General features: G+C 38.5%; 1 protein-coding gene across 1 annotated transcript in view; it reads right to left on the bottom strand.

Annotated features, from left to right (window-relative positions):
- LOC148674632 (exostosin-1-like) overlaps positions 1-21,788 on the bottom strand; it is a 416,854-nt gene that overhangs the window by 121,773 nt on the left and 273,293 nt on the right. The window lies entirely within an intron of this gene.

Raw genomic sequence — 21,788 nt, forward strand, 5'->3', positions numbered from 1 at the left:
GTTATCAACACATTATCAGTTCTTTTAAAGCTGCCTCATTTTCCAAGGTGACTCATCATCAGCAACTCTTTGAAGGGACTCTGTGCCTCATGCCTGATACGCATGGATTGATTGCTTGCAGGTTTATAATGCACCCTATCCTTCTGATTTTTTTTCTTACAACACAACTCTGCTACTCAGATTAATCCATTATTGTCTGCTTGTATCAGAATCACTCAGGCACAGTGGGAAGAAGAGCATGCTTCCTGTTCTCACATTTAGATACCACCTTGCAACGAATGATTGTCAATGATTGATGGATGTTGCATTACCGGGAGAGATTACAGCATGGATTCAAGTGGGAAAACATGTACAGTATCTAATCTTACTGCATGAAGCAGTCACAAAAACAATTACCTCCAGGCAGAACCCCAAAATGGGCCTGGCATCCAGATAGAATTTAGACACAATAGGTGTAAAATGAACAACAGAATAAAGGATAACAGCAATTTATTCTTGACCTGGCCACCATTATTCAATTTTAAGAAGAATGAATGGTGAATTTAAATGTAAATGGTGAATTTAAACGTAAATGAAACATACTGTAGATCAGAAACCAAGGTGTTAGTGGGACAAAAGTTTAATGGAACCTAAACTGACATATTATATGGCAGTTTAAATATGTTTGATGTTATTATTTTCATTATAATTTGCATTTATACAGCATCTTTCATCCCAGAGGATCCCAAAGTGCTTAACTTTACTATACCTACTATACATCAGGCATTGATGTGCAGCACATCAACCAACAGTACCACCACACAGAAACTCAGACTGAGAAGTGATGACTTGAATAATGGAAACACTTTAAGAAGGTCTGGTTCTACAAACCCTCAAACCAGGAAACTGGGGTTAACACCTCTACCAGTCTTAATGGTGCCATGGGATCCTTACTGACCAGATAGTCAAAATGACACCGCCTACAGAGTCCCTGGCCACTAAACATTGTTAATGCTTTAGAAATTCTGGTACAGAGGAAAGAGTACCACTTAGTGGTCCACCAACACCTCTTACAGCAGCAACCTGGTTGTCCTTAAAGGTTTCTTATCCGAATACTAACCACACTTACCCTTGTTTAGCATTTGAAATTTGGTAAACTCTGGTCTGTGTTATCATAGCAGGCAAGTACTACAGTACTGTATATGGCCTCCATGCAAATACTATATTAATTATTAATGTAGGTACAGTAGGTAGGTCCCTTTTCAGGTCAATTATAAATGTAGTCCTATTAAAATATATACAGTATATGTATACACACTATAAATATAATTTTATTTTTCCAGAATTGGTATTGGTGCATATATCAATTTAATTTGCTTACTTGTACATTGTTTTTATTGTAAAACACAGTGTTGAGTGAACAGTCTATTCAACATGAATTATTTTACCTTTAAGGTGATATTTAAAATTTTCTTTACATTTTCTTCAGATTTCTAAAAAGGTAGGAAACTTTAGATATAGGTTGTTCTTGATTTAGAGGGTAGAAACATTTCTGAAAGATACTGCTTAGCTCAAAAACATGAAAATGCAAATTAAATTTCCATTAAGAATGAATGCAATTATCAGGTTCCGGGACCTGGTGCACTCTGAATTAGATTAAAGAAATTCCCTGTTAAGGGCAGTGAACAGTGTTAAAAAAGGAGAAGGCAGGTGCCAATAGACACATCTGATCTGTGCAATTATTTTTGGTCCTTGTACTTGTTGTAACAGAAGAAATAAGGTTCTTGATCCCGAGATGAAGTAAAACAGATGAGTTTATTGCATGCAAGGAACAATAAAGCCGAAGTCATGTTTCCCGCAAGAAACAACAAAACCGAAGTATCGTTCCCCGTACTGGTACAAACTTTTGGGTTATATACTGTAGTGTCTTCTTCTCCGTTTCTGACGTCACTCGGTCTGATGGTAAAGAGGGGGGTTCATGGTATTTGGCCAGTTTACGATGTCCTGGCCAAATGGTCAGTTTAAGATTACACCCAGGGGGGTTCCTAGCTTGCATCTGCAATTCTTATCAGTTAACCCCCTTTCCTGCCATAAACCCCAGCTTGTGACTTAGAAGTCTAAACCCCCTACAGAAAGGATTAAATTCAAACCCCCGTCTTCACATCTTTCTTCATTCCCCCCTTATAAAATATGGCATACATCAGTGTAGCCTATTTTTATACATACAATGTCAGGGCAGATCTTTCCTTTCTTGGCGAACAGGTATGTATTGCCATGACATTGTACGTTCCACGGTGATAGCAAGATGTGATACATGTTTTTGTGCACGTGATGATTACAATTATACATATAAACAATACTATTCCTACAAATAAACACTGTAAAAAGGTTCCACCCCAGGCCCCAAACACAGACTTTACCCAAGACCCAATTCCCCAATTTTCAGTATAATAGTCCTGATATTTCTGTCCCTCATTGTAAATGTGTTGGGCCAGATCTGAGATGTGCTCAGAATTATCAGGAATATATGTGCAGCATTCAGTGCCAATTACTGCACAAGTTCCTCCTTGGGCCCCAGTACATAATCTAAAGCTAGTCGGTTCTGCATGGCCACTGTTCTGAGGGCTACCATCTCATCATTAACAGCCTTCAGACTAGATGAGGTAGAATTTGCTAATTCTTCTAAAGTCGAGGCCATTTGAATTAACTCTCGACTCAGGAAGTTCATGCCGGCTTGTGGAAATATTATACCTAAATAATATTCCCAATCAGCCAATTTTCTTTGTGGTCTGTGGTTAGGTCCGAAGGGGCTGTGGGTTTGAACACGGATATGAGGAACCACATATCCTAAATAACATGAGCCAGACCACTGGGCTGGCAACCATGGGTAGGCTCGTTTTCCACAAATGAAATATGTTCCGTTTGGCGCTCCCCATGCCTCTGAAAATAAGAAGCTTATACCGAATTGTGGGGTGTGCCGATTCCATCCTGGAATTTGGAAGGTAGAGGTGGATATATTTGCAGCGATGGTAAGGTTGCAATGACTCCATCCAACCAAGTGCAGACCATTAGTGTGCTGAAAACATATGTTTCCCTCACGTTCCTTATTTAGAGTCAGGTATGGTGGTGTATGGCTTCTGTTATATTTAGGAGCGTAAGAGCCTGTGAAACTCGTGGGCTCTAAGCCTCGCTCCTGTAGATATTGCAATGTTGTGCAGGTTAAAGTCATGTTATGGCAACCCCCATAGTTTGTCATATTAAAATCTCCTAAATTATCCCTCCAAATGATCATGCCTATGACTTCCTCGAGACGCCAAGGAATGGCCCCCATAGGAAGTCCTCCCTGTACATATTTGGGTAATGCGGCACACACCCAGCAGGCACTTTGGTTGGTTTTCTTAGCTGTCAGATAGGAGAGGCCTAAAAAGGAATTAATTCCATGTTCTCCTTTGTGGGAGAGATGATCATTAATCCCTGCGGAACATAGTCCTACAGCAACAATTATCGTTATTAACAGAAATGATTTCATTCTGAGTCTGTAACTGGGGATGAGGCTCGTCGGCAGTGTGACGCGTGGATCCAGCGATCTTTTCCTTCCACTCGAACCGCAGACTCGGTTGTCAACAGGATCTGGTAGGGTCCGTCCCACCTGGGCTGGAGAACCTGTGAAGGAAATTTCCTGATCCACACCCACTCTCCTGGGATGAGGTTGTGCCCTCCTTCAGGTGGTGGTCCCCACGCCTCCAGGACCTGCTCGCGGGCTCCTTGGGTGGCCTCTATCAGCAACTTGCAATAATACAAAGGAATGGTTGATCCTTCTGAGGAAACCCCAGTCTCAGCACCTGTAGGAGAGCTTGTTTCAAATTATTACAGGCGGCTTTTGCTGCGGGAACCAAGGCAATCTTGTACTTGTACTGCACTCCCCCCTTAAGCAGATCTGTTAAGAGTTGTGCTCACCCTGTAAAAACATTGCACCCAGGCCCTGTTAAAATTTCACAATGCTAGACACAAAGGGGCCTTATCATAACTGCTTCTATTAGACACTTTAAAGCTGAAGCAACTCAGACTTGTGGGTTTCCTCGTCAGGGGAAGCACTCAGAATACCATCAACATACTGAGTGATCACAGTCAGTTGAAGCCACGTGATACCCTGTTCTGGATAGTCATTCTTTGTAATGCATAATATTCCAACCCAATAGATCTGGGATATAACCACCCATTAAAATCTGGTACTCGGCAAGTAAAACTTGCTGTCCCAATACTCCTGTGGCCTCCTGCCGTCTTCCCATATACATTAATCTATAGCACACTGTTGAACAGAGGAGTGAAACAAGCATGACAGTAGTGCTCCAGTATCCCCTAACAGAGAAACCAACACTCCATTAACAGTACATTTTTAACCACTGGACTGGGACAGACTTAGGGAGGCTACAAGGGATTTACAGGATCTAATCGTTAGGTAAACAGATCTTCTCAAAAGACGTTATTCTCCCCAGTCTCGATTGTAAACCTACAGCGTTTCAGCATGTCTGGTTTCGAGACATTCGAATAAAACCAAATTGTTTCCACTATTGCAACTAATTGTATAAAAATACAAAAACTGTTTAACTACTTTTACATCCACCTGTACTGTACTTATACGTTTCAGACGCTCTTATATTTTCCAATCTCCTTAAGTTGATTTTCGTCAAGTCTCTTTAGTTACTTCTCTAGCCAGTCCCGCTGGCTAAACACACTCACACCGTCATTTAGTATACCAAAACTCACAGTTACACACATACATGCCGGCACACAAATTCATAAAACACACATACACATCGAGAATATATTTTTCTCTTCGTACTACAATGTGCTGTATTCTTGTTTTACTTCTACATTAATCCTTTTAATTCCTGAAGCGCACTTCAGGTTCGCTGCATTTCTAATTTCGGGTGCGGTGCTTTAACCCACCGGTCAATATCTTCCGGTTTTGCATTTGATCTTATGGGGGAATCAGGGAAGGTAGGTGCGAGTGTGGACCCCCTCGACGGGATGCTAGACACTTAGAGTGACGCTGTCATCAACAGCGCCAGCCCCCGCTACATCAGGCCCTCTCCCACTTAGGGTGAGAGTACAGGTCTGCAGGCGCCCTCTGTTTAAGGAAGTTCCTGTTCTGTCTCTATCACACTCGTACCAGGTGTCATCCCACTCAGACCCCCTGTCTCCATATGGTCACTGTGGGAATTGATCCTAATTATTTTCATTTCCTGCCTGTCTGTTCCCCTATGGGAGAGCAGGATATAACACATTAACTAGTGCAGTGCGACCAGGAACTAATTCTTTTAGTTTCTGATTCTCCTGCACTGCCTCTTTTCGCTTTTGTTTATACTCTTTCGTAGCGAGTAAAGTATCTTTTCTTCCGGGTTTTTGTTTTCCCCGCAAACACACTTTTAAGTCACATCCCAATTTCTTTTTTTCTCTCTCATGTATCTGCCACCACTGGTGCCGGCCGTGCACCAGGGTGGGAGCTACATGCTTGTGCTTTTGCCAATCAATACTCATATGCTTTCTTTACAGGCGTCTTCGCCCCAAATTCCCTCTGACAAACTCAGCTTTTCCCATATTTTTCTCCTTCTTTTCCGTCAACTTACACTTTTCCGATATATAAATGGACCCTTCCACCACTTTCTCAAACCATCAGTTAGCACATATGTTCGGTCTCTTTTACTTTTGTCGTGTGTGAGTTAACAGATCATACAGTAAGGGGATGCTTTCACTTGAAAAACCTGTGCATTCCTGCACTCATTCAGCCAAGGGCGTCTGTTACCTCCAGATCTAAATGCCTCTCAGAGACTTTAGAGGACTTACACCACACTGTTCACAGGTAAGAAACGAGACCTCGAAAACCCCCTTTCTTGATCAGTAATTCACCATCCCCAGAACGCCAGCATCGCTGCTTTTGCCCCGGGGTGGACTTACGCACTGAGCTCAATCAGGGCGATTCTCGGGTCTCAACGTCCTTTAAATCCTGCTACTTAATGCTTTGCTCTTTTATTATGAGGTGTGTTTATGTTAGTGTCGTGCGTGTGTATATGTATTTCACAAACAAGGAAAACACCAAAAACATACATACATATATATCTCTTCTACTCCTGTTTCCTTTAAAACAAAAAACCACGCCACGCCAATCCGTGCACGATCAAGGCGTAGCTAATCTCAGGACCCCGGGCGCAAATAAGGCCCACACCAATCCTGGATTATACATGCATTTAATGCACCACTCAGCTCCAGAACCCCGGGCGCAATTAAGGCCCACACCGATCCTGAGCCACAGAACTCCGGGCGCAATTAAGGCCCAAACCAGTTCTGACCTTCAGAACTCCGGGCGCAATTAAGGCCCACACCAGTCCTGAACTACGTGCATTTAATGCACCACTTGCTCTAGAACCCCGGGCGCATTTAAGGCCCACACCGATCCTGAGCCTCAGAACTCCGGGCGCAATTAAGGCCCAAACCAGTTCTGACCTTCAGAACTCCGGGCGCAATTAAGGCCCACACCAGTCCTGAACTTCGCGGTAAGGGTCCAAAACCCGTTCAAAAACTCCACACGCAATTAAGGCATACACCAGCTTCGAACGCCTGTACACAATACCGCGGACCCCCTGCCAGACCAAATTCTAGGCTTACAGCAAACAACCCATTACATACACCGGTGTCTTCCCGGGCCAGAGGAATACAGGAACTCACGTTTACTCTGTCATCTCGGGCGATTCTCGCAGGGAGCAGAGACTTCCCAATCGGTCAGAGAGAGTCGGGACTTTTAAATAAAAGAGGAGTCCTTACCTCTTAGTAATGTGCGCGCTGACCGTCTCTCCTACCGCTGGGAAGTTCCGCGCCTTCTGGAGCATCCCTCCGACTACGCCAAATTTGTTGTAACAGAAGAAATAAGGTTCTTGATCCCGAGATGAAGTAAAACAGATGAGTTTATTGCATCAAAGGAACAATAAAGCCGAAGTCTTGTTTCCCGCAAGAAACAACAAAACCGAAGTATTGTTCCCCGTACTGGTACAAACTTTTGGGTTATATAGTGTCTTCTTCTCCGTTTCTGACGTCACTCGGTCTGATGGTAAAGAGGGGGGTTTATGGTATTTGGCCAGTTTACGATGTCCTGGCCAAATGGTCAGTTTAAGATTACACCCAGGGAGGTTCCTAGCTTGCATCTGCAATCCTTATCAGTTAACCCCCTTTCCTGCCATAAACCCCAGCTTGTGACTTAGAAGTCTAAACCCCCTACAGAAAGGATTAAATTCAAACCCCCGTCTTCACATCTTTCTTCATACTCTATGTGAGTCTTTTAATTGTTTATTTAAAAGTTTTATTTTTATTTTATTATTTATAGAAAGTCTAGTACATACAGTAACATTACAAGTATTTTTTTTCTTTATTGACCTGATTATAAATTATAGACTTGTTAATTGTTTTATTTATGGAATATTATTGTGGAAAATGCTTTATTTTTTACTTAATTTAACTTTTTTATGCAAAATGTGATGCATTGAATTCAGTATCTAAGACATATTCATCCAGCATCTTTGTTTCATGGTGTTATTGATTTAATGTTAGACTTTATGAAATATAAACACAAGGTAAAGACTAAGAAAGTAAAGAAATTTGACAGATTTGTTTAGTAAGTGTGAAATGGTCGGAGATGAATGGTGGCTGCAAGAACACTGAGACGAACACAGCCCAATGTGTCACCAAAGGAATTTTATTCATCCTTGTGCGCAACTGGTACGTCAGCATATATTGTCTAAAACACTGTCAAGTTCCTGTTGCTGTCCACGGTGTATTATGGTCTGAGAGTTGTAGTGTAAAAACAAAAGTCCTTTGTTGCAAATAAATATACAGGAATGTTCTTGTTAGATATCATTAATTCAGATCTTAAAGTGAAAATACTATTCAAAATTTAATTCAAAGACTAAAGATTGAAAGAGATTTTCTAGAATTTGTAAGGATCAAGTGGTCCAGTGGGACAAGGCTTCTTACTAGGTTGATGATTCAAGCTTCAAGCACTAGCTGTACCACGTGTTACCAAATGTTTGGACATACATGTGCACAATCCTTCAGACAAGATGCAAATATGTGTCTTCTAAGTGTCTGTACTGCAAGAGTGAGTGATGCATTGTTTCACCTCAAGTCTTGTTGGTACAGTATATTGTATACCGCTTAATATGTTTGAAGAGTAAATAACTGGCTTCCTTCTCATAAAGCAGTGAGGTAACCTAGACCAGAGAGAAGTCTAAGCTGTTGCCTGTAATTCTCTATTAAAAAATAAAATCACAGCCCATCAAAAACATACATTTGTCAGTAATTGTCCTGGACTACAATATCAAGACATACTGTACTGTATATTTGAATAAATTCAGATATATTCAGTGTGTAATCTGATATATTCAGGCTGGTGTATCTCCTTGCTCTGAAACGAGAAGTGATAAGTATGTGATGTCAATTATTTTGAAATGCTACACATGAAAGATAAGATGTGTGTAACAGGCCACAATTTACAGGTAATTGTCAACTTTATATCACAGCTTTAAACAGTCTGCACAACATGTGTGGAAATTGATTTATTCTGCAAGTACAACTTTGGAATGTGGAAGACTAGCAGCAAATGAATAGCACCTTCTGCAGAAAGAGATTGTGCTGTATGTGAATACAATGCAGAATACGAGTGATAGCCTGTCACTTTTCATTTTCCTGTATTGTAATGCGAACCTGTTGTACAGAAAACACATGAAATCTGATCTAATGGCACCTGTTTTAGTTCAGTAGTTCTATAGTGCAGCATAAGCATTTATAGTTACAGTTGGAAAGATTACATTCATATCTAGCAACAGAAAAAACGTTCAGGTACACATCATCTACATGCTGTATTGAATCAGTTTCCATTGAAATGGCTCAATTTAATGTGGGCATTAGATTGCATTTCCTGGCTGCTACAGTATCTAGACCTTTTCTACTACGTACCTACAGTAAATATACATCTTCTCATCAAAACATGGAATATTAATGTATGATGTAATTGACATATTTTAGGCCAGTTAAAACAAACCTGAGTGAAAAAAAAAGAGGCCAAAGCCTTTATATCCACAGATCTCTTTCAGAAATGTTATTTACTCTTGGAAGGAGTCTACAGTACTGTAGGTACTAGGAGCAATGACTTGGTAGCAGTCAGTTTGTAAGGACATGTTTTTAGGTTGCAAATTGTGTTTCCTTTGAACACTACTATCTGTTCGTATTGCACATACAGTTGTGCATTTTATCTACCAAAATAGATGTAAAAGTGAAATTTACAATATTATTGTCTGAAAACCAATTTTCCATTATCCATCCCACAGACAAAAACCTCTTAACAATAAAAGGGACTAAAAAAGAGAATAATGACTTAATACAAGTTTAGACATGAAGATATGCTATTACCATGTCACAGAGTTTGAACAAAATAAAATGCCAGTGCCTATTAACAAAAAGACCTTTCAAGTACAACTGAATGGTACAGTAAATACTTCAGTAAGATAATAAACAAGAAAATAATCACAGATGTTGCACAATGCTCTGCATAGAGTACATAATTTATTTTTTATTAAGAAGAATGAAGAAAAAATAAAATGTGTATTAAATGAAATACATGTATGTATTTATGTATGTATTTCATTTTCATATTTCATCTCAGATAGATTTAAGACTTATACAAATTGTTATGGCACTAAACATAAGACTAAATAATTCTCCTAAATATGACTCAAGTTCCAGCAACCCACAGGCCCCACAGGTCATATTATTGTTATGAGCCTCCGTGTGGGTAGCAGCAGTGTAAACCCTCTCCAAGTTGTTCCCATTTGGCCAGTACTGCTCTACTGTCTTTTACTGTACCTGAGTCTACTACTGTATTCGAGCTTCCCTCAGCTCCTCAGGGTATCTCTCAGCTAGTGGCTCACCTCATGTTCCACCAGTCTGACTTTTGCACACAGCTCATACAACTTGCAGAAACTGTCTCACCTCATCTACATTTTAGCGGCAGTGGGCCTTTGAGATTCAATCGCTACTGCATGCATACTCTACACTATAATCAGAACAGAAATAATCACTACCAGAGGTCAGCAACAAGATACACCTACTGTATACTCTATGGTCTTCACACACTTTATGCATGCTGACACAACAGTCCTCTGCAGGTTCTAATAGCGCTCTTTTACTTTTTTCTTTCACAGATTCTATGTGGAGTCCAGAACAATGTAACTTCACTTTCCCTCTTGTGAACCCCGACTTAACTGCCTCCCCAAAGGAATCTAACTAAATCCCCTTCGGGAATTATAATCAGCTGATCTATTGTAAGTATGCAGTTACTTGGTGCCCTGAGGCTACTCACCCTATTATCTTAATACTAACGTAGCTGCCACTGTCCTGCTGGATGCAAATCTGCAGTTCTTACACAGAGCCCTAACTCACAGAGAATCTGTTCTCTTTGAGGGCAGGCAGCATCTCAGGTGCCAATGCCACACACAACTTGAATTCCATTCTCATTCACCCTTCTGCACATCTATAGTTTTGCTGCCCCACATGAGCAGAGCAAAATACCAACAGAAATATGCCGGCACCTCAATATTTAAGGGTTGGCCAAACCTTATGCCACAGCCCCACAGATGCCAACAGAGGAGAAACACCCTTCCTTCTTTCTCCATCCTGCAAGGGAGATAGTCTGCAACCTTTTTGTCTGCGGGGAAGCAAGCAAGCCATATAAGCTTATCAAATCACTAATTCCCTACAGCTGTGGTCTCTTAAAGGCACACACTTCCTGGGGAGAGGTACCACCCATCATAAATACTGCCTCGAGTGGCATCACACTAGGGTTAGTGTGGGTAATGGTTTTGCTACTGATATTAATTACATGCATAATGGAAATTTATATCTCTTTATTATACTTGATTTATGTATTTGACTTATAAAAAAAACAAACATTTGCAGCCCCTATTTTAAAGATGCCAGATCAAGTTGCCAGATAAAGTTGCCAGAGAAAGCCTTGAATCACCCCAGGCAGAACAACTTTGAAGAAGAAGCTTTGGAGACCTTTTGACTTTTCCGCCCTCAGCACTCCACCACTACCACAAAGCTGTGCTAATTCAGCTGGTTGCTATCTTAAATAATTAAGTACCTGAAACAACACAGCAAGCTCCATGATCAAATTTTAATGGGCATAGGAAACTGAAAAGTGTTTACAAGTTTTGTTAATGTTATGTTTTATTCACCCTTGCCAGCAATGGGATTTCAGAAGCAAAGCACTGTGGTATACTTGTCTGATGGACCCTTGTATGTGATAGTGATAACAGCCACCTATGGGCATTCATACTGCATACAGGCAAAACCTGACTAAGAAAACTGCACTTTCTGATACTGATCAAACATATCATTGTGATTCAGACTAATCTGTAGCGAACTAGGTACAATCTAGGGCTTAAGACATATTGTCAAACACATCTTACTTTTGCAAGTGAGTGACAAAATTTTGGTGTGGGCCAACAGGTGTCAGGGACTAGATTGACTTTAGGTTTGCATTGAACGGCCAGTATTTCCCTATGGGTTGATGTGTTTCACGCCTTGTCTTGTCTTTCATTCCATGATCAAAGACCCTCCTTGTTCTGGTCCTCTTTAATTATCACACAGTTCAGAAGTAACGTGAAATTGCAAGACATGTCTAACTGGGCTTCAGTCCGAGAGGGAAGGACTCCAAAAACTCCAAAACAGGGTAAGAATCAACATTACATCATTACACTTGTCCATTCAGTCAGTCTGTTAGTAATCCTAAGCCATCATCTCTGCCCACACCATAGACAAAGCCCCCGAATGAGTACTAGTCATGCAGCAGAAACTGAAGGAAACACAGTTTGTACCACAGCATCAGAGACTCAACAGAGAGCAGTAGGGGGAGGCTCAAAGCTAAAAAAACTACACAAAGTTTCTTCACTGTGGTGCAATGAGGCATACCAGGTCACTGACTGAAGGTGGTTTTAAAGAACAGAGATGCTTGACTGCTCCTTTGGGACATTTGGGTTTTGGTAACGGGTCCATGGGGTTCTTGTACTGTTCTGTGAACAAGTGCCTCTTGTGAATAACTTGCGTTGGGTAGGTAGTTATAGAAACAGTTGTGTCATGGGTCCTGTATGATGGGTAGACTGATATTCTTTAAAAATTATAATAATGTCGGATACCATCTTGTCTGATGTGTGGGTGCACTGGTGGTTCTTGGACAGAAAAATAACCAGCTATGGGAGAAAAAGGGTCTAAAAACCCTTATAATTGCTAAGTGGCATAGTTAGCTACAAAAGCTAAAATTACCCTGCATTTATACATAAATGTCACCATCTGTGACATTTATATTAAACACTGAATTGCAAAGAGATTGAGGTAGTAGGCCTGGATAGTAACACATAAGCACTCAATCATCCACAATCAAGATAAGGAACACTAGACAAATACATTGTTGGATACAGCAGTACATATTCAGTTGTTTAGGATGAAAAATACAGAATCATGGACAATATAGGGCTCTATATGTTATACTTCTACCTTAGAGGACATTACTAATTCATTTTCAAAGAAGGAAGAAAAATGAACAGCATTCTATGATGTAAGTTTTTCCCTTTCATTCTGCAAGAGAACAAGGGAGCTTCCATTTCAGAATGAAATAGGCAGTCTAAGAAGAAAATTAAGTAAACAACGGAGGAATTCCTTGTGTTTTAAACTGTCCAATAAGCCTGCATGTTTAAACATATGCACTGTTCACAGATTTGCAGTGAAACCTGTTTTATAAGGCAGTAATGTGAAAACTCTTGAAGTAGTTTCCAATCTGTTAGCCAAAAAAAAGGACAAAGGTCTCTTAGCACTTTTAAAAATGTCTTCTCTCATAATCAAAATTGCATTAGTACTTACTGTATCAAGTAACTGACAGAATAACTAAGAATGCACAGTAAAGATTTCTTTAATCAATGAAGAAAAGCATAAGAAAGCATTTTTTAGTTCATTTTCAGATATAGATTCATAGATGTATAATCATTCAGTTAAAATGGGCTTTAAAAGATAACCATAACAAGTTACAGTAGACAGGCTAAGGTTGCCTGCTACTGCAATTATAACAGGATGACAATTAGTACATTATACTGTATGTACTGTACAGTGTGTTGAAGATGAAGGAGGACTTAGTATGCTCCCAAGCCTACAATATTATGCTTGCTGAAATAATGATAAAACTGAAATCCGAGAACAAAATAATTGAACTGTCTGCCCCATTTTATAGATCATTTACATCTAAAGTGATTTTTAATCCACAAAAGTTTTGCTATAAGATTAAAAGCAAAATGTTAACGGACTGTTAAACCACTTATAGGGTAATGTCAGAGAAAAATGTTACTTTTTTCATTTCTTTAATTAATAAGCTCAGGCCCTGTAGAACCAGAAAATATATAATGCTAAAAAAATCAAGAAGATAAGAATAAAATCAGTTATTAAGACATTTTGTTTCCAGTACTATTGACTTAATTAGATAATTTAAAGATTGACAAACAGAAATATTGAAAAAATGGCAATTGCATTATTTAAATTGTCTGGGTTCTGTTTCAAAGCTCAGTGAACATTTGTATTCATTTCATATTTACTTCATCACAATAATACAGATTCTCCCAGTTGTTTGTTTTTCTTTAGCTACAGAGCCTTGATCTTTAACATTATATTAGTCTGTCTCTGCAATGAATGTTATTAGTGTATGTAAAATTAGATTTAACTTTGCAGCATGAAAAGCAAATTAATTATTATTATAATGCTTTCAAATGTGATATTTATCATTGAAGCAATGCTTGAATCTCAATAGCCAATTATGGCATCAGGCATTAGATCATTAGTTCATGTTTAAGCCTCTCCACATTCATGAAACCACTGCAATTTATGCTAGATCATTCGGGTGGTATCTTAAAAATGGCATTCACACATTTATGATTTTGCAGAAATAGATTTCCAGCTATGTGGCATCTTATGCACATCTTTGGCAGACATCCACAAAAATACACTTATTTATTATATATTCTTAGATTGCTTCACTATTCATCTACTGCTGTGCTTCATTTTCTTCAGTATTCAAAATTGATGAAATGGGCTAAACCCAGGTCAAGGATTAAGTGCTAAAACATTTTCCTTGTTAGAAAAGCTTTGACTGAATTATTCTCTAAGCTTTGTTCTGAAAAGCTAAGCTTGGGTGTTGTGTGGCTCCCATTATACGATAACAGTCCTCTCATTGGATTTTTAATGACTGATAGTCAGGACCTTGGTTTAATGTCTCACCCAAAGGACAGCACTTTCTACTGCAAAGCAGTCTTGTTCACCATACTAAGGCACCTGGCGTGGACATTCTTGTTTATAGTGCTAACTTCTGGTCTATTAGTAACAGCACTTTTGTTTTTCTTAGACATACTCCCATACTAGTAGTGACCAGGTCTGTTCTTGCTTTGTTTGCAAGATTTGAAAAGATCAGGTTATATGGTGGTAACAGCACTCTGGTCATAATACAAGCACTGGAGTCCCTAAGGTTTGAAATTGCAAATACCAAGAGCTGGATTGAGTTAAAACGTCAATATAGAATGACTTCAGCATTGATTTTCAGAAATCAAAAATTATCATACTAATAAGTCTTAAATAGTAACTCCAAAATGAATATTTTTTATCATGTATTTTTTTAAATCATTTTATTGTTTGGCATACTGTAGATCTAAAGCAGAGTATTACCAGTATTATTTAGTATAATCAGTTCTGGAGAGGTTAAAGATGCAGATGTCACTCAAACCTAATTCTAAGTCCTTCAAACCAGTTTTCAGATAATTTATAAATTTTTATTATCTTTATTATTTCATTTTTTCTATGTGTAATTGTTTCATTTTTTTCTCTATCTCAAATCTTATGTCAGACACTACCATTAAATGTGGGGCTTACTCGTGGTTTTCAAGTCTTTCACAGTGGAAACGTTTAAGGATCTTTTCAGATGACAAAAGACAATCTAGACGAGTGGAAACTTTCAAATTACTGAGCAGATCATTTTGTGAATTAAACAGTATAACAGTATGGAAAAGACAGCAGAAAGCTTCCTTTTTGATAGTTATCCAACAGGTATAAAGAGAAAAATAGGAAGAAGACACCTAAATGAAGCAAATTGAAGTAGTTGTTATTGAGCTAGTAAGTAGGATTTCTTTATTGAAATTCTGTACACTCGGCAATAGCTTTCTGCTGTTTGACTATCAAACCCAAATTTCAAATTAGAGATGATTCTTTTTTTAAATAACACCAAAACACATCTCAGAAAGATAGTGTAAAAGGGTTGAAAAAGTCAAATTAATTCTGGACAGCGCTTTGCTCTCTTGGTGGCGTCTTTTCTTTATGTTCGGCATGATCCCCTACTGACTTCCCTTTAGCGTGACAGCTGCTTATGGGAAAGAATGGTTCCCTGAGGTCTTGTTTGCTGTTTGCATTAATTTCCTCCCATCCATCCTGTGTGAGGCAAAGGTAACACAGTTTGCTTCCTTACACAGAGCACTCCAGGAGCCCCCTGCAGAAAATGTTCTGTAAGAATAGCATATGTGGCTTTTTAAATAGCAAATAATAATACATGGCTTCTTATAGGGTGGGGGAGGATACAGCTTAAGCTACCAAGTACTGATTTTAGCAGAAAAGTGATGATGGGGGTGGGGGGGAGTGGTAGGAGGGTGTGCATCAACACAACATTTACCATAAATCTGCTGTGTTTAGTGAATAAAGCTCATTGTCGTCACCAGTCCTCAAACAGTCCTTAATTCTTTACCAACATGGCTGTCTAATCATTAAGACATTGCTCAGGTACAGCTGTAAGAAAAAGTTGGAGTTAAAGTATTGTATCCAGAAATATACATATTTATCCTTTAAAACGGTCTGCTGGATATCCAATGGTTTTCATATGGTATAATTTTGTAACTTGGTAGTTTAGAAATATTATGCAAGGCCACTCATCTAGACAGCCAGTTTTTACCCATGTTGTGAATAATACAAGTGTATTGTATCTCCTAGAAAGACCTGATTATTTTATTTTTTTTACAAATATGCTACGGCAGATGGATGCTAACTACCCACAAAGCTTCAATAAGGAGCATATTCTTTTGTTAAGGGTCTATTTCTATCACAGATGGGACATTAGCACATTGCCTGCTGAGCAATACAGTATGAATCTGTCATTGCTTTATTGACAACAAGATCACTACATTACTATTCTTTACAAACTCTTAATAATCACTTTTCTTAGACCAGGTACTGTACGTGCACACTAGTGCAGTATATATTACAGTACATAGGTAAATAGATTGCACAAAAATTGCAATAAAATCTCATAACTTGGATAAAATATCCCTACTAATCTATCTGTAACGATGCGTAGTTCAGGACCCTATGCAAACAGGATAAACCTGAAGTCGAAAAGGACAACGATGAGGATCAGGGCAGGTTGATGAACAGGGTGGTGTGACGATAGTGAACTGGTGCTCAGGGGGAGTGGCCAAGGAAGACAAGTCCAAGGGAGTCCAGGGGGAAATCCGGGGTGAAGTCCAAGTTCCACATCTGGTTGATACATCCGAGATGAGGACAAGACAGAGTTAAAAACGGGAATGGGATCCGGTACAGGGACAGGGAAATAAAATCTGAATAACGAGGCCAGGTGCTCTGAGCCCCGGACTCAACAGGGTCAGGATGCCGATAGAAGGCTTATGCCCTCAATCCGCGGACATAGGGCGACTTGATGGTAGGTGGGCCTCTGGGAGTCCGTTTTCCAATGCAGAGCCAGGAGTAGTGAGAGCGCCTGGCTTAAATAAGGAGGGGCACGATTGTGGGCAGGTGCCCGGAATCAGCAAAATATGAAAGAGCTGGAGCGCCCTTAAGAGGAGGGACTACGATCGAAACAATATCAAGTAAAATTCTAGTCCACTTTTCTCAAATTAAATTGTTCACCTGATTTGCGCCTCATGGTAAACAGCATTTTACATACAGTATTACAATGCTGGTAGAAAAGTGTTAAAAAGCACAAGTACATAAACAAATTGAAAAAAAGAAGCCATGAAATGGAAAGAGAACAAGAAGCACTGAGAGCTGAAAAAATCAATGCAAAATACAGTACAAATACAAAATTTAGTATTTGGATCAACTGAGTATTTATTTGAATACACAAAGTTACCAAATAACGAAAAATAAGAAAAATCATGGGACATAATACTCTAATTCCCAGAAATGGCTAATTTTTAGGAGGCATAAGAACCTGTGATTGTAATTGGCTTCACACATGAATTATTAATGAATGAAAGAGCAAATCACTGAACAAGGGGACATACAAATAAATGTAAAAACAGGACTGAAGAATGGAGAACTGTTGTCAAACTTCCAGCTACTGTTTGCATTAGTTGCAAGAGCAGTCTGTGAATTAATGGTAAAAACCTAAAAAGCACCTAGTTTCTAATGGCCATAACAATAATGACATAAAGAACAGAAATACAAGTGTGCTTTCTTACATTGCCTTTTGAACAAAAGAAAAGTACATGCTGTCATTTTCCAGTATTTCAAAATCTAACCTGTCCTTTGCAATACGCTCAATGACACCTTGAGTACGTATATTTTGTTTGTAGGATTTAGATTTGTAGGATGTAGATTCAGGTGCAAACCTCTTCCACTCATCCCTCCTTCTTAACGTACAGTATAGTATATAATTACAAGAAAAAAAAACTCAAGCTTCCTAGTGTCTATGGAGGAATGTTTCCACAGGGAGGAGCTGTTTATCACCCACACCCCAGAAAGTTTCGCAGATGACAATCTACTGTAACTGCACTCTGAACTGTGAGGGCAGGCTTGAGGATACTTTCAACAAAGCACCAGAAAATCCTCTGCCTTCTCCGTTCTTTTGTTTGGAGTTAGTAATTGCCTGGCTAAGCCCAGTGGTTGCTCTACCTCTTACTACTGGCATGAAAAATGAGAGGGCAGATTATAATAATGAAGACAGGGAAACATTGATTAAGAAAAGCCTTTTCACTTCAGCCTAAATTAATGAGGCATCTAATTGCAGGCTTGTCAACAACACAATCAGAATGTCCAGTTTGTTTGTGTACATAGCAAGCAATACATCAACCCTGGTTTAAAATGAATGTATGTGCACTTTAAATACAAAAAGAGCCTGCCCTGACAGAGAGATTACACTTCTGCACTACAAGATAATGTACTGAACAGAGTAGCCTCACACACAGTAGTGTATTTTAAGGGGTTTAACTGTATATGGATATTCATGCTAAAGATTACTATTTGCACTTCGTACTGGAATTGAAATAAGGAAAACAACAATCCTTTTTGTTGCAGGGTATTTGTTTTAATATTGTTGCCTATCATGGATATATGATATATAATGAACATACTGTACACTGACAAGGAGTTAATAAATCGAGTACATTTTTTTCATTAAAAACATGTGAGATATCCATATCCTTCTTTTTGACCAGTTATTGCAAAATGAAGGCATACAAAAAACCTTGTTTTAAAACACAGATTTTTAAAACTTTATTTAAAATCAATTACATGATAATTCAGATTGATATTAATGTAAATAGAATATATTTACAATATAAATTTTAAAAGAAACCATATTTCTACCAGTAAAATAAATAAAGTGCCAATGAATAAACTACCATTAACACCAGCAACTGCATTGGTATAAACTTTTCTTTTAAACTATACAGCTACAGTATGTGTCATACTGAACAGTATGTGTTATGTGTCATACTGTAGCTATTAAGTAGTGCATGTACAGTTTTAAGTTTTCCACTAAATATTCTCGAGTATACAGTACTTTGTTTTAAATACCTGTATAGAGTATGCCTGCAAGACAACCAAATAGTATTTTAAAGAACTTGCTACAATAAAATGAATTTAAAACAAAAAAGGAAGCTCTTCATTAGTAGAGTAGTTTATTGCCATATGTACACATACATTGGAATTCTTAATTGCGCTGATCTCTCGGGACTTACACAGTACAACAGATAACATGCCTAGCCATGCTGTTGAAGCTAATATCCTGGCTTTTTTCAAAAATGTCTGGATGAGATCGTTGTATCCATTAGCCACCAACTACAAAACTGGCTAGATGGTCCAAATGGCCTCTTGGTCATTTCTAGTTGTTATTATGTTCTTATGCTGTCTATATACAGTAGTACCTGTATGTAAGAAACATGTGTTTTCTTTTTGTTGTGTAAAATGTTGAACAGTCAGAAGTCATATTCCCATTTAGACTTTAAAGGTTACAATTTAATGAAAAACACATGATTCTCCAAATAATTTGGATTATTTCATAACTTGAAATCAACAACATGAAATAACGTAAGGATCTTAAAGTCTGAAAACGTGGTCAAGACAACAGTTTGGCAAAGCAAGAATAGCCTCTTGATCAGTCATCTCCTCTCCATTCACTGTGACAAGCCCCTGTATTTGCAGAAAAAAGCTTGCATTACAGGGTGCAATCCGCCACATTCCTACACATGTTTATCATTTCCGGGAGGATAAAAATTGCTCCATGGTGTATAAGATGAAGAAAGAAAGACAGAAAGTGTGGGTGGGTAACAAATGACTGGAGAGAGTCTCCAAGTTTAGAAGAATAAGGATAACAATAGACAGTCATGCATAAACATAATTTTCTAATAGTGCCTCAGTATTCCTTAACAACTAACACATTCTTATACAATAGCTTAATGCTGTAAAAATAAGGAACACACTGGTTCTTGTCCTTCCCTTGCTGTGTACCAGCAGCCTACTGTATTAAATTTCTGCTTATCTAGTGCGTCCTTTTCAGTTTAAAAGTGTATCAAAAAGCGGCTTATGTCAATAAATATGTTTATCAATATAAGAGATTTCTAATGTGGTACTCGAGGTGTTTTATGTGGCCAGGTTATGATCTGCACAATCAACCTACAGTATTAAAATATCTAAAGATTTAAGTTTCTGCAGAGACCCCCTGGTTGTAACATGTACTGTAGTAAAAGTTAGTGGAAATTAAATTATACTTTCTCATCCCAGTGGAGACTCTCGGCTTACTGTAATTCTGCAGTCTTTTTTATGAAGAATTACAATTGTATTTGATAGTGCTCTTGTTGAAGTGGCCCATTAGCACACAAGTTCTTTAATTACATTTAACTTGATTTTCTGATAAAATGATCACTATAATCTTCACAGAGACTTACAGTACAGTACATGTGTTCAGGCCTAGGTTTGGATCAATTACAGGACGTTTCTGGAAATCATTTTTCCCCTTTGCTTTTTAAAAGGCACTTAGAAAACTGAGGAATGTGCACAAAATTTAATTCAAGTGAATCGTAGCAGACTATTTTTTATTTTAGTTCAAGTGCAGTAGGTAGCTGTGTCAGCATGCGTAGGCTGCAAAGGAACAAGTGAAAATGTATTCCATCCTGAAAAGAGAAGAAAAGAAACACAACATTCAGTTGTGGAGCCTTCTTCAGGTGTGTTTCTTTTCTTCTCTTTTCAGCATGGAATAAACCTTTACCTTGTTCCTTTGTATTTTTTATTTTACAGTAATCATGAAAATCTCAAACGAAGATCTAAGAAAAATGTTTAAGGTACACTGTGCATAAAAATAGAAGACAAATAATGTCTAAACACTTTTGTTTTTCTTATTGGTGTTAGCAACCTACAGTACAGTACATAACCTGGGTTATTTTATCATAAGTGGAGTGAAGGAAAACAACGTATAAAACAGAAGACAAAGGATGAGCTTCATTTTATATGAAGCCATTCATTAATGTACTGTATTTTAAAGCATTGCACATAATACAGACAAAAATGATGAAAACATAAAAAATAGCAATAAAACAGATTCAGTTTTCAGTCAAATAGCCTGTTTATAGGGATAGCATGCTTAGTTTCTTTGGCTTCAACTTGCTTGGTTGAGGAAATTACAGTGCAGGTTGGAGATCAGCACTGTCACATCCCCTCTGACTTGTGAGCCAGGGTGAATTACTGCCAGGGTGAATTACTGCAACAGTGATGTTGGGGTGGAAGGACATGTACTAGAAAGGATGCGTACAGTTCCGTTATGAGACCGGGAACGTTTATAGTGCGGGATTAGAATTTCACTTTCACCCTAACTTCTGTTCAAGAAAACCATTTTAGTTGTTTGGTCAAATTCTAATAATAAGGAAACGAGCTGTCAAATATAAAGGGATAATTTGCTTAATATTTTTGCCTTTAACTTGCTTGTCTGAGAAAATGACAGCGCTGATTAAAGTTTCAGCCCCCAAAAGCAATTCCCAAAACACTGGCACATATTGTGAATAATAAGAGCAAGTAGGTTTTGCCAGAACTGAGCAGAACATGCGTATAATGGCTGAAAAGCCTGTATAATGCAAGTCTGCACTTGTTTAAACTTGTGCATTAGGATATTTATTGTTGTATTATTTTGTTACACTGTGCTGTGTTGACTGTGCTAAGCTGCTGTTGCACTGTAATTTCCCTCATGGGATCAATAAAGCATCTATCTACAGTATCTATCTATGTACTCATAAGAAGCACATATGCTGTCACTGCAGGTGACAAAATGCAAGTCAGCAACTAAGTGGCAGCACTTGTGTCTAGCAGCAGTAGCAGTACCAGTTAGCTTGGAGTGGAACTCTCTAGTGGGCAATGGAAGATGCTTCAGTGACTGAAGAGTAGTTTGTTGCAGAAGCAGA

Source organism: Lepisosteus platostomus, chromosome 3, assembly GCF_059453375.1.
Source record: "Lepisosteus platostomus isolate fLepPlt1 chromosome 3, fLepPlt1.hap1, whole genome shotgun sequence".
NCBI lineage: Eukaryota > Metazoa > Chordata > Actinopteri > Semionotiformes > Lepisosteidae > Lepisosteus > Lepisosteus platostomus.